The sequence below is a fragment of the Oncorhynchus masou genome, unplaced genomic scaffold (assembly GCF_036934945.1).
Source record: "Oncorhynchus masou masou isolate Uvic2021 unplaced genomic scaffold, UVic_Omas_1.1 unplaced_scaffold_1191, whole genome shotgun sequence".
Taxonomy (NCBI): Eukaryota; Metazoa; Chordata; class Actinopteri; order Salmoniformes; family Salmonidae; genus Oncorhynchus; species Oncorhynchus masou.
Genome location: NW_027001685.1, coordinates 80,230 through 93,353, shown reverse-complemented (window position 1 = coordinate 93,353; position 13,124 = coordinate 80,230).

Genomic DNA, 13,124 nt, shown 5'->3' with positions numbered 1-13,124 from the left:
AATGCTGTTATCAAGACTGTCATCAAGGCTTTAAAGGATTTAAAGAATTTGTTTAACACTTTTTTGATCACTACATGATTCCATATGTGTTATTTCATAGTTTTGATGTCTTCACTGTTATTCTAGAATGTAGAAAATAGTAAAAATAAAGAAAAACTCTGGAATGACTGGTACTACATACAGTTGAAGTCGGAAGTTTACATCCACTTAGGTTGGAGTCATTAAAACTAGTTTACATACACTTAGGTTGGAGTCATTAAAACTAGTTTACATACACTTAGGTTGGAGTCATTAAAACTAGGTTACATCCACTTAGGTTGGAGTCATTAAAACTAGTTTACATAAACTTAGGTTGGAGTCATTAAAACTTGTTTTTCAATCACTCACAAATTTCTTGTTAACTAACTATAGTTTTGGCAAGTTGGTTAGGACATCTACTTTGTGCATGATGCAAGTAATGCAAGTAATGTTTCCAACAATTGTTTACAGACAGATTATTTCACTTATAATTAATTGTATCACAATTCCAGTCAGAAGTTTACATACAGTAAGTTGACAGTGCCATTAAACAGCGTGGAAAATTCCTAGGAAATGATGTCATGGCTTTAGAAGCTTCTGATAGGCTAATTGACATTATTTGAGTCAATTTGAGGTGCACCTGTGAATGTATTTCAAGGCCTACCTTCAAACTCAGTGCCTCTTTGCTTGACATCATAGGAAAATCAAAAGAAATCAGCCAAGATATCAGAAAAGAAATTGTGGACCTCTACAAGTCTGGTTCATCCTTGGGAGCAATTTGCTGCAGGAGGGACTGGTGCACTTCACAAAATAGATGGCCTCATGAGGAAGGCAAATTATGTTGATATCTTGAAGCAACATCTCAAGACATCAGTCAGGAAGTTAAAACTTGTTCTCAAATGGGTCTTCTTAATGGACAATGACCCCAAACATACTTCAAAAGTTGTGGCAAAATGGATTAAGGACAACAAAGTCAAGGTATTGGAGTGGCCATCACAAAGCCCTGACCTCAATCCTATAGAACATTTGTGGGCAGAACTGAAAAAGCGTTTGTGAGCAAGGACGCCTGAAAATCTGACTCAGTTACACCAGCTCTGTCAGGAGGAATGGGCCACAATTCACCCAACCTATTGTGTGAAGCTTGTGGAAGGCTAGCTGAAGCGTTTGACCCAAGTTAAACAATTCAAAGGCCATGCTATCAAATACTAATTGAGTGTATGTAAACTTCTGACCCACTGAGAATGTGATGAAAGAAACAAAAGCTGAAATGAATCATTATCTCTACAATTATTCTGACATAAAGTGGTGATCCTAACTGACCTAAGACAGGGAATTTTAACTAGGATTAAATGTCAGGAATTGTGATGTCAAAAACTGAGTTTAAATGTATTTGGCTAAGATGTATGTGAACTTCCAACTTCAACTATAGTATCAGTTCTTATTTCCCTGCCCAGTTCACTTCCAGATACCTAAACACTAACCCTAACCTTATCCAGTTCACTTCCAGATATCTAAACACTAACCCTAACCTTATCCAGTTCACTTCCAGATACCTAAACACTAACCCTAACCTTATCCAGTTCACTTCCAGATACCTAAACACTAACCCTAACCTTATCCAGTTCACTTCCAGATACCCAAACACTAACCCTAACCTTATCCAGTTCACTTCCAGATACCTAAACACTAACCCTAACCTTATCCAGTTCACTTCCAGATACCTAAACACTAACCCTAACCTTATCCAGTTTACTTCCAATCCAGATACCTAAACACTAACCCTAACCTTATCCAGTTCACTTCCAGATACCTAAACACTAACCCTAACCTTATCCAGTTCACTTCCAGATACCTAAACACTAACCCTAACCTTATCCAGTTCACTTCCAGATACCTAAACACTAACCCTAACCTTATCCAGTTCACTTCCAGATACCTAAACACTAACCCTAACCTTATCCAGTTCACTTCCAGATACCTAAACACTAACCCTAACCTTATCCAGTTTACTTCCAGATACCTAAACACTAACCCTAACCTTATCCAGTTCACTTCCAATCCAGATACCTAAACACTAACCCTAACCTTATCCAGTTTACTTCCAGATACCTAAACACTAACCCTAACCTTATCCAGTTCACTTCCAGATATCTAAACACTAACCCTAACCTTATCCAGTTCACTTCCAGATACCTAAACACTAACCCTAACCTTATCCAGTTTACTTCCAGATACCTAAACACTAACCCTAACCTTATCCAGTTCACTTCCAGATACCTAAACACTAACCCTAACCTTATCCAGTTCACTTCCAGATACCTAAACACTAACCCTAACCTTATCCAGTTCACTTCCAGATACCCGAACACTAACCCTAACCTTATCCAGTTCACTTCCAACCCAGACACACAAACAACATCATAAAGTGCTCACATAATTAAAAGACTCAGTTCCATTGAATATCCTGACTAAACAAGAATTCCTGGAGGGAACTTCAACAACATCACACAGAGGTCATTTCCATCCAGTAAGATACATAACAACCTAACATAGATACAGATCTCATGTCTTTCTAAACAGAGGTGAGTAAACGAGAAACAACATAACCTTATTCCCTACAAAGTGCACTACCATTGACCAGAGTCCTAAAGATGTAATCCTAATTTATCCTTTTGTTGCTGAGAATGTTCCCCCACAGCAGAAATGCAAACCTGTAGCATATTCAAGGTTTAAAAAAGCTTCTAATGTTTGTAATTTCCATTAAAAAATGTTGGACTTCCAATTGCCCCATGAAAAATGTATCAACCCCACAAGCATTTCAATTTAACCTCCCGGGTTATCCAGTGGTTAAGCTGTGCCATCAGAGACTCTAACCTTATCCAGTTCACAAACAGGCTCTGTCATAACCGGCCGTGCGGGAGGTCCGTGGGGCATAATTGGCATAGCATCGTCCGGGTTCCTTGGTCGGTAGGGATATCCTTGTCTCATCACGCACCAGCGACTCCTGTGGCGAGCCAGGCGCTTCTAACCAAGGTTGCCAGGTGTTTCCTCTGACACATTGGTATTTCCGGGTTGGATGGCGCTGTGTTAAGAAGCAGTGCCATCCATCCATCTAAAAAACAATTGGATACCATGAAAAAGGGGTAAAATTCAAAAAAAAAAAAAAAATCCATTTAATTATAATACACATAATATTTCCTGTTGCTGCAGAATTATTTTCAAATTAAACTCAAATTAAGATGAAGAAAAGTAGTGCACAATAGTGCATTTGTAATGTAGTATATTTGTAATGTAGTGCATTTGTAATGCAGCTAAACTGTACACACCCTCCACCCCTACACACCCTCCACACCTCCACCCCTACACACCCTCCACACCTACACACCCTCCACACCTCCACCCCTACACACCCTCCACCCCTACACACCCTCCACACCTCCACCCCTACACAGCCTCCACCCCTACACAACCACCACACCTCCACCCCTACACAGCCTCCACCCCTACACACCCTCCACCCCTACACAGCCTCCACCCCTACACACCCTCCACACCTCCACCCCTACACAGCCTCCACCCCTACACATCCTCCACACCTCCACCCCTACACACGCTCCACACCTCCACCCCTACACAGCCTCCACCCCTACACACCTCCACCCCTACACACCTTCCACCCCTCCACACCCCACCCCTACACACCCTCCACACCTCCACCCCTACACAGCCTCCACCCCTACACACCTCCACCCCTACACACCTTCCACCCCTACACACCCTCCACACCTCCACCCCTACACACCTTCCACCCCTCCACACCCTTCACCCCTACACACCTTCCACCCCTACACACCCTCCACACCTCCACCCCTCCACACCTCCACCCCTACACAGCCTCCACACCTCCACCCCTCCACACCTCCACCCCTACACAGCCTCCACCCCTACACACCTCCACCCCTACACACCTTCCACCCCTACACACCCTCCACACCTCCACCCCTACACACCTTCCACCCCTACACACCCTTCACCCCTACAAAGCCTCCACCCTGCACACCCTCCCACACTCCCTAACCCCTACACACCCTCCACCCCTACACACCCTCCACCCCTACCACCCTCCACCCCTACCAGCCTCCACCCCTACACACCTCCACCCCTACACACCTCCACCCCTCCACCCCTACACACCCTCCACCCCTACACACCCTCCACCCCTCCACTCCTCCACCCCTCCACTCCTCCACACGCTCCACATCTCCACCCCTACACATCCTCCACACCTCCACCCCTACACACCCTCCACCCCTACACACCCTCCACCCCTACACACCCTCCACACCTACACACCCTCCACACCTCCACCCCTACACACCCTCCACCCCTACACACCCTCCACACCTCCACCCCGACACACCCTCCACCCCTACACAGCCTCCACCCCTACACAACTTCCACACCTCCACACCTCCACCCCTACACACCCTCCACCCCTACACACCCTCCACCCCTACACACCCTCCAAACCTCCACCCCTACACACCCTCCACACCTCCACCCCTACACAGCCTCCACCCCTACACATCCTCCACACCTCCACCCCTACACACGCTCCACACCTCCACCCCTACACAGCCTCCACACCTCCACCCCTACACACGCTCCACACCTCCACCCCTACACAGCCTCCACACCTCCACCCCTACACAGCCTCCACCCCTACACATCCTCCACACCTCCACCCCTACACACGCTCCACACCTCCCACCCCTACACAGCCTCCACCCCTACACACCTCCACCCCTACACACCTTCCACCCCTACACACCCTCCACACCTCCACCCCTACACACCTTCCACCCCTCCACCCCTACACACCTTTCACCCCTACACAGCCTCCACCCCTGCACACCCTCCACACCTCCACCCCTACACACCCTCCACCCCTACACACCCTCCACCCCTACACACCTCCACCCCTATCCACACACCCTCCACACCTCCACCCCTACACACCCTCCACCCCTACACACCCTCCACCCCTCCACTCCTCCACACGCTCCACACCTCCACACCTCCACCCCTACACACCCTCCACCCCTACACACCCTACACACCCTCCACTCCTCCACACCCTCCACACCCTCCACCACTCCACACCCCAGACCTTACACCGGGCTTTCAGTTGTTAGTATTATCAAGCAGAAGCCAAGCTCTATCCAGTGTTGACAGAATGGACTCAGTCATTACAGAAGATCCAGTGGTCACAACCCACAGGCATAACCAGATGAGACCCAACAACTGTGTGACAATTCATAACAGCATCTGCAAGCAGATGACACACTTAGTTACAGTGACTTGTCCCCCCTATGCATCTGCTGGCAAAAGACACAGTCTATTACTTTAAATAAAATCTAGTTTCAGATGTGCATTATTACAAGCAATTTACGATTGACAACATGGTTTGTGTCACTTCCGTAAGACAAATAATAAACGTATATAAAATATATCATTCTTTATTTTAGAGAGTACATGTAACCGTTTCCAGACAAATTGTCACAGTTCTTCCTGGACTTGGGTCTCTGACCCAGATCTGTCAATTCCGTCACATGTTTCAGAAAATACCATTCAGTAGAATTCCACCCCATTGACTGAACATTTCTTTTTCCACGTTGGTTGATGTCTTTTATAGATTTGCTTGTCACATTCTGTAAACATGATTAGGTACAAAGTCGTTCACACACATGCACGCGCAGACACACACACACACACATGCACGCGCAGACACACACACACACACATGCACACGCACACGCACACAAACACACGTACACACACAAACACACGTACACACACACACACGTACACACACACCCCCCCATCAGACATCGCAGAAGCATTATCCACAGAGGGCCTGAAATGTCGCAGCATCATGTGAATGTGTTGGGGTGAGGGAAGCAGCCAGCCTTTCACACCCAGAGGCTTGTGTGTGTGTGTGCGTGTGTGTGTGCTGCCCAGAGCGGACCCCTCTCCCAATCAGACAGTGTGAGATGGGGAGGTTAGCCTCCAACGATCATATGGGGGAGGGGGGAGACCAAATGGACCAACAGAAACTCATGCAGCCCTGGTTAGTCTGTATGAACAATACAATACAGCCCTGGTTAGTCTGTATGAACAATACAATACAGCCCTGGTTAGTCTGTATGAACAATACAATACAGCCCTGGTTAGTCTGTATGAACAATACAATACAGCCCTGGTTAGTCTGTATGAACACTACAATACAGCCCTGGTTAGTCTGTATGAACAGTACAATACAGCCCTGGTTAGTCTGTATGAACAATACATTACAGCCCTGGTTAGTCTGTATGAACGATACATTACAGCCCTGGTTAGTCTGTATGAACACTACAATACAGCCCTGGGTTAGTCTGTAGTCTGTATGAACGATACATTACAGCCCTGGTTAGTCTGTATACATTAAGTCTGATACACATACAGCCCTGGTTAGTCTGTATGAACAGTACAATACAGCCCTGGTTAGTCTGTATGAACTGTATACACATTACAGCCCTGGTTAGTCTGTATGAACATACAATACACAGCCCTGGTTAGTCTGTATGAACAATACAATACTGCCCTGGTTTGTCTGTGTGAACAGTACAATACAGCCCTGGTTAGTCTGTATGAACAGTACAATACAGCCCTGGTTAGTCTGTATGAACAGTACAATACAGCCCTGGTTAGTCTGTATGAACAATACAATACAGCCCTGGTTAGTCTGTATGAACAATACAATACAGCCCTGGTTAGTCTGTATGAACAATACAATACAGCCCTGGTTAGTCTGTATGAACAATACAATACAGCCCTGGTTAGTCTGTATGAACACTACAATACAGCCCTGGTTAGTCTGTATGAACAGTACAATACAGCCCTGGTTAGTCTGTATGAACAATACAATACAGCCCTGGTTAGTCTGTATGAACAATACAATACAGCCCTGGTTAGTCTGTATGAACACTACAATACAGCCCTGGTTAGTCTGTATTAACGATACATTACAGCCCTGGTTAGTCTGTATGAACGATACAATACTGCCCTGGTTTGTCTGTGTGAACAGTACAATACAGCCCTGGTTAGTCTGTATGAACAGTACAATACAGCCCTGGTTAGTCTGTATGAACAATACAATACAGCCCTGGTTAGTCTGTATGAACAGTACAATACAGCCCTGGTTAGTCTGTATGAACAGTACAATACAGCCCTGGTTAGTCTGTATGAACAGTACAATACAGCCCTGGTTAGTCTGTATGAACAATACAATACAGCCCTGGTTAGTCTGTATGAACAATACAATACAGCCCTGGTTAGTCTGTATGAACAATACAATACAGCCCTGGTTAGTCTGTATGAACAGTACAATACAGCCCTGGTTAGTCTGTATGAATAATACAATACAGCCCTGGTTAGTCTGTATGAACAGTACAATACAGGCCTGGTTAGTCTGTATGAACAATACAATACAGCCCTGGTTAGTCTGTATGAACAATACAATACAGCCCTGGTTAGTCTGTATGAACAATACAATACAGCCCTGGTTAGTCTGTATGAACAATACAATAGAGCCCTGGTTAGTCTGTATGAACAATACAATACAGCCCTGGTTAGTCTGTATGAACAATACAATAGAGCCCTGGTTAGTCTGTATGAACAATACAATAGAGCCCTGGTTAGTCTGTATGAACAGTACAATACAGCCCTGGTTAGTCTGTATGAATAGTACAATACAGCCCTGGTTAATCTGTATGAACAGTACAATACAGGCCTGGTTAGTCTGTATGAACAATACAATGGAATGAAAACATGACAATACACAGAAGACAGTTCTAGCATATAAACACAATCCATAAATGTTCAATAATGTTACCATGTGTCTGTGTTACCATGTGTCTCTATGTTGCCATGTGTCTTTGTGTTACCATGTGTCTCTATGTTGCCATGTGTCTGTGTGTTACCATGTGTCTCTGTGTTACCATGTGTCTCTGTGTTACCATGTGTCTCTGTGTTACCATGTGTCTCTGTGTTACCATGTGTCTGTGTGTTACCATGTGTCTCTGTGTTACCATGTGTCTGTGTTACCATGTGTCTCTGTGTTACCATGTGTCTCTATGTTGCCATGTGTCTTTGTGTTACCATGTGTCTCTATGTTGCCATGTGTCTGTGTGTTACCATGTGTCTCTGTGTTACCATGTGTCTCTGTGTTACCATGTGTCTCTGTGTTACCATGTGTCTCTGTGTTACCATGTGTCTGTGTGTTACCATGTGTCTCTGTGTTACCGTGTCTCTGTGTTACCGTGTCTCTGTGTTACCATGTGTCTCTGTGTTACCATGTGTCTCTGTGTTACCATGTGTCTCTGTGTTACCATGTGTATCTGTGTTACCATGTGTATCTGTGTTACCATGTGTATCTGTGTATCTGTGTTGCCATGTGTGTCTGTGTTGCCATGTGTGTCTGTGTTGCCGTGTGTCTGTGTTGCCATGTGTGTCTGTGTTGCCGTGTGTCTGTGTTGCCGTGTGTCTGTGTTGCCGTGTGTCTGTGTTGCCATGTGTGTCTGTGTTGCCATGTGTGTCTGTGTTGCCATGTGTGTCTGTGTTTCCATGTGTCTCTGTGTTGCCATGTGTCTCTGTGTTGCCATGTGTCTCTGTGTTGCCATGTGTATCTGTGTGTCTGATGTGTGTTAATATTATTCTGATGATTTACCTATTTTAGAAGTTACATAAAAAAGTTCCTGATGCAAAAAAAGTCACAGAATAAACTTTATTTTTCCCAAACCTGAGGTGCTTGTCTTGTCAGCAAATTTGACTATTACCAATCTGTCTGTCCAACATTGAGTCCTGTGTGACAGACTGACAGGGCTGAGCTGACTGTGTTTGGTAAGCTGCAGAACACCCTCGCCACCCTCCAGCTTTAATTTGGAGAGCTCAGCCGATCCCCCTGACTTCGTCCCAAACGGCACCCTATTCCCTATATAGTGCACTCCTTATGACCAGGGCCCTAAGGTCCCCTGTTGAAAGTAGTGCACTATAAAGGGAGTAAGGAGCCTTTAGGGCTGCAGCCCCTAACAGCGTGTAGGAAGCCTCTGGAACGTAGAGGAGAGGATAATACATATTAGTGTCAGACCTGTAACCAGATCAAAGCTGTAAGGATGACAGGGGACTCTTAACAATCCACAAGGGAATAAGATTTTGAGGGGAACGTTGGGATGTTATGCAATATGATGCCTGTCAGCTTAACACAGTAGCACAACAACGTACCCACAACAATGTACCCTGTGTTGGTTTGCTATCACTCAGCTCATTCACGTCATTACAAAGAGAGATTAGCAGGGACTGCGAACCTGCAGCAAGTTTTATGAGTATCATCTGATGCATCATAATGGGGGACTAATCCATCCGATGCATCATAATGGGGACTAATCCATCCGATGCATCATAATGATAAATGCATCATAATGGGGGACTAATCCATCCGATGCATCATAATGGGGACTAATCCATCTGATGCATCATAATGGGGGACTAATCCATCTGATGCATCATAATGGGGGACTAATCCATCCGATGCATCATAATGGGGGACTAATCCATCCGATGCATCATAATGGGGGACTAATCCATCAGATGCATCATAATGGGGGACTAATCCATCCGATGCATCATAATGGGGGACTAATCCATCTGATGCATCATAATGGGGGACTAATCCATCCGATGCATCATAATGGGGGACTAATCCATCCGATGCATCATAATGGGGGACTAATCCATCCGATGCATCATAATGGGGGACTAATCCATCCGATGCATCATAATGGGGGACTAATCCATGTGATGCATCATAATGGGGGACTAATCCATCTGCTGCATCATAATGGGGGACTAATCCATCCGATGCATCATAATGGGGGACTAATCCATCTGCTGCATCATAATGGGGGACTAATCCATCTGGTCATGTAGTGAGGGACTAATCCATCTGGTCATGTAGTGAGGGACTAATCCATCTGGTCATGTAGTGAGGGACTAATCCATCTGGTCATGTAGTGAGGGACTAATGTACTACAACTGCAAGGTCAGCAATGAAATAATGCATATTATGTATATGTATGTATGTATGTATGTACACATTATATAGAGAGAGAATATAAAGTAGCCTAAACATTTGAATAGAAGTTCTGAGGGGTATTGGAGGATGAAACATGTCAGTCTACTAAGAGAAAAGGGGAAATAGTTGTTGCCTTTAGAAGTCTCTCCCATCAGCATTTCTGTTGGTTCAACATCTGGAGTCGCTGAGTCGTTAAATAGGAACACTGTTAATATACCAATCACATCTCTCTATCTCTCTATGCTCTCTATGTTCTGAGGAAAACGCTGCCTGCAAACCCATTGGAGTCCAGTTGATGACTATTTCTTGGAATATGGTGTGTTTTACTGTGTCACATATCAGACTTGGGACGTTGGTCCTACAAGCCAGATGTCGTGCGATAACTGTGTGTAGTGGGTCATCCATTTCATAGTAGGCATTTCCAGGGCCATCGTTCCTTAGCAACCTGGGTTAATTCCACTCCACCGTTTCCTCTCCTCGGTGGAACATGGGACTGGTCAGAGCAGCTTGTTTCCTGTCTTCTGAACCCAGGTGGACGGATGTGGGAGGGAGAGGGAGAGAGGGAGAGAGATTTCCTCCTCAGCTAGGGCTGAGATAAGACATCCACTCAGAGCATCTTCTCACCCCTGAAGGAGTACAGCTCAGCTATTCCCAACATACATCAGATTTACAGATAAAGTACAAACTGCAAAGACATTCCTATCACTCTGTAGACCCTCTGTGGACAAACCAGGTCTAACTATAGACACATAGTGAGGTTGGTGTGTTCTATCCATACAAACCTCTCCATATAACACTCTGTTCTGACTGCTGCCCCTTGTAGCATAACATGTCTGTGTTCCATAGCATGTGAATGAATAGTTTGGATGCCATCTGGAAAATAATACAAAAGTCATCTACATGCATTATGACAGCAAATGTGACTTTAGTGATTCACAACAAAAACAAAACTCGTTTTTTTTTGCAGAGAAACAAGTCCATAGTTTTCGGTTCAAATCATATTGCCAAGTGATTTCCGTAGGAACACACATTGTCCAACTCCTGAAGTCACCTGACAACAGAGACAGGAAATGGAGAAGGAACCTGGTCAATTCCTGTTACTGGTATTTGTGTCCAGGAGGAGGTGCAGTTTGAATTAATATGTTTCCTTTTCCTCTACATAGGGTGGGGTATTGATGGGGGAAGGGTAATATTATCCTCTACATAGGGTGGGGTATTGATGGGGGAAGGGTAATATTATCCTCTACATAGATAAGATGGGGTATTGATGGGGGAAGGGTAATATTATCCTCTACATAGGGTGGGGTATTGATGGGGGAAGGGGAATATTATCCTCTACATAGATAAGATGGGGTATAGATGGGGGAAGGGGAATACTATCCTCTACATAGATAAGATGGGGTATAGATGGGGGAAGGGTAATATTATCCTCTACATAGATAAGATGGGGTATTGATGGGGAAGGGTAATATTATCCTCTACACAGGGTGGGGTATTGATGGGGAAGGGTAATATTATCCTCTACATAGGGTGGGGTATTGATGGGGGAAGGGTAATATTATCCTCTACATAGATAAGATGGGGTATAGATGGGGAAGGGTAATATTATCCTCTACATAGATAAGGTGGGGTATAGATGGGGAAGGGTAATATTATCCTCTACATAGGGTGGGGTATTGATGGGGGAAGGGTAATATTATCCTCTACATAGGGTGGGGTATTGATGGGGGAAGGGTAATATTATCCTCTACATAGATAAGATGGGGTATAAATGGGGGAAGGGTAATATTATCCTCTACATAGATAAGATGGGGTATAAATGGGGGAAGGGTAATATTATCCTCTACATAGGGTGGGGTATTGATGGGGAAGGGTAATATTATCCTCTACATAGATAAGGTGGGGTATTGATGGGGAAGGGTAATATTATCCTCTACATAGGGTGGGGTATTGATGGGGGAAGGGTAATATTATCCTCTACATAGGGTGGGGTATTGATGGGGGAAGGGTAATATTATCCTCTACATAGGGTGGGGTATTGATGGGGGAAGGGTAATATTATCCTCTACATAGATAAGGTGGGGTATTGATGGGGAAGGGTAATATTATCCTCTACATAAGGTGGGGTATTGATGGGGGAAGGGTAATATTATCCTCTACATAGATAAGGTGGGGTATTGATGGGGAAGGGTAATATTATCCTCTACATAGGGTGGGGTATTGATGGGGGGGGGGTGGGGGGTAATATTATCCTCTACATAGGGTGGGGTATTGATGGGGGAAGGGTAATATTATCCTCTACATAGGGATGGGGTATTGATGGGGGAAGGGTAATATTATCCTCTACATAGATAAGATGGGGTATAAATGGGGGAAGGGTAATATTATCCTCTACATAGATAAGATGGGGTATAAATGGGGGAAGGGTAATATTATCCTCTACATAGGGTGGGGTATTGATGGGGGAAGGGTAATATTATCCTCTACATAGATAAGGTGGGGTATTGATGGGGAAGGGTAATATTATCCTCTACATAGATAAGGTGGGGTATTGATTGGGGAAGGGTAATATTATCCTCTACATAAGGTGGGGTATTGATGGGGGAAGGGTAATATTATCCTCTACATAGATAAGATGGGGTATTGATGGGGGAAGGGTAATATTATCCTCTACATAGATAAGATGGGGTATAGATGGGGGAAGGGTAATATTATCCTCTACATAGATAATATGGGGTATTGATGGGGAAGGGTAATATTATCCTCTACATAGATAAGATGGGGTATAGATGGGGGAAGGGTAATATTATCCTCTACATAGATAAGATGGGGTATTGATGGGGAAAGGGTAATATTATCCTCTACATAAATAAGGTGGGGTATAGATGGGGAAGGTGAATATTATCCTCTACATAGATAAGATGGGGTATTGATG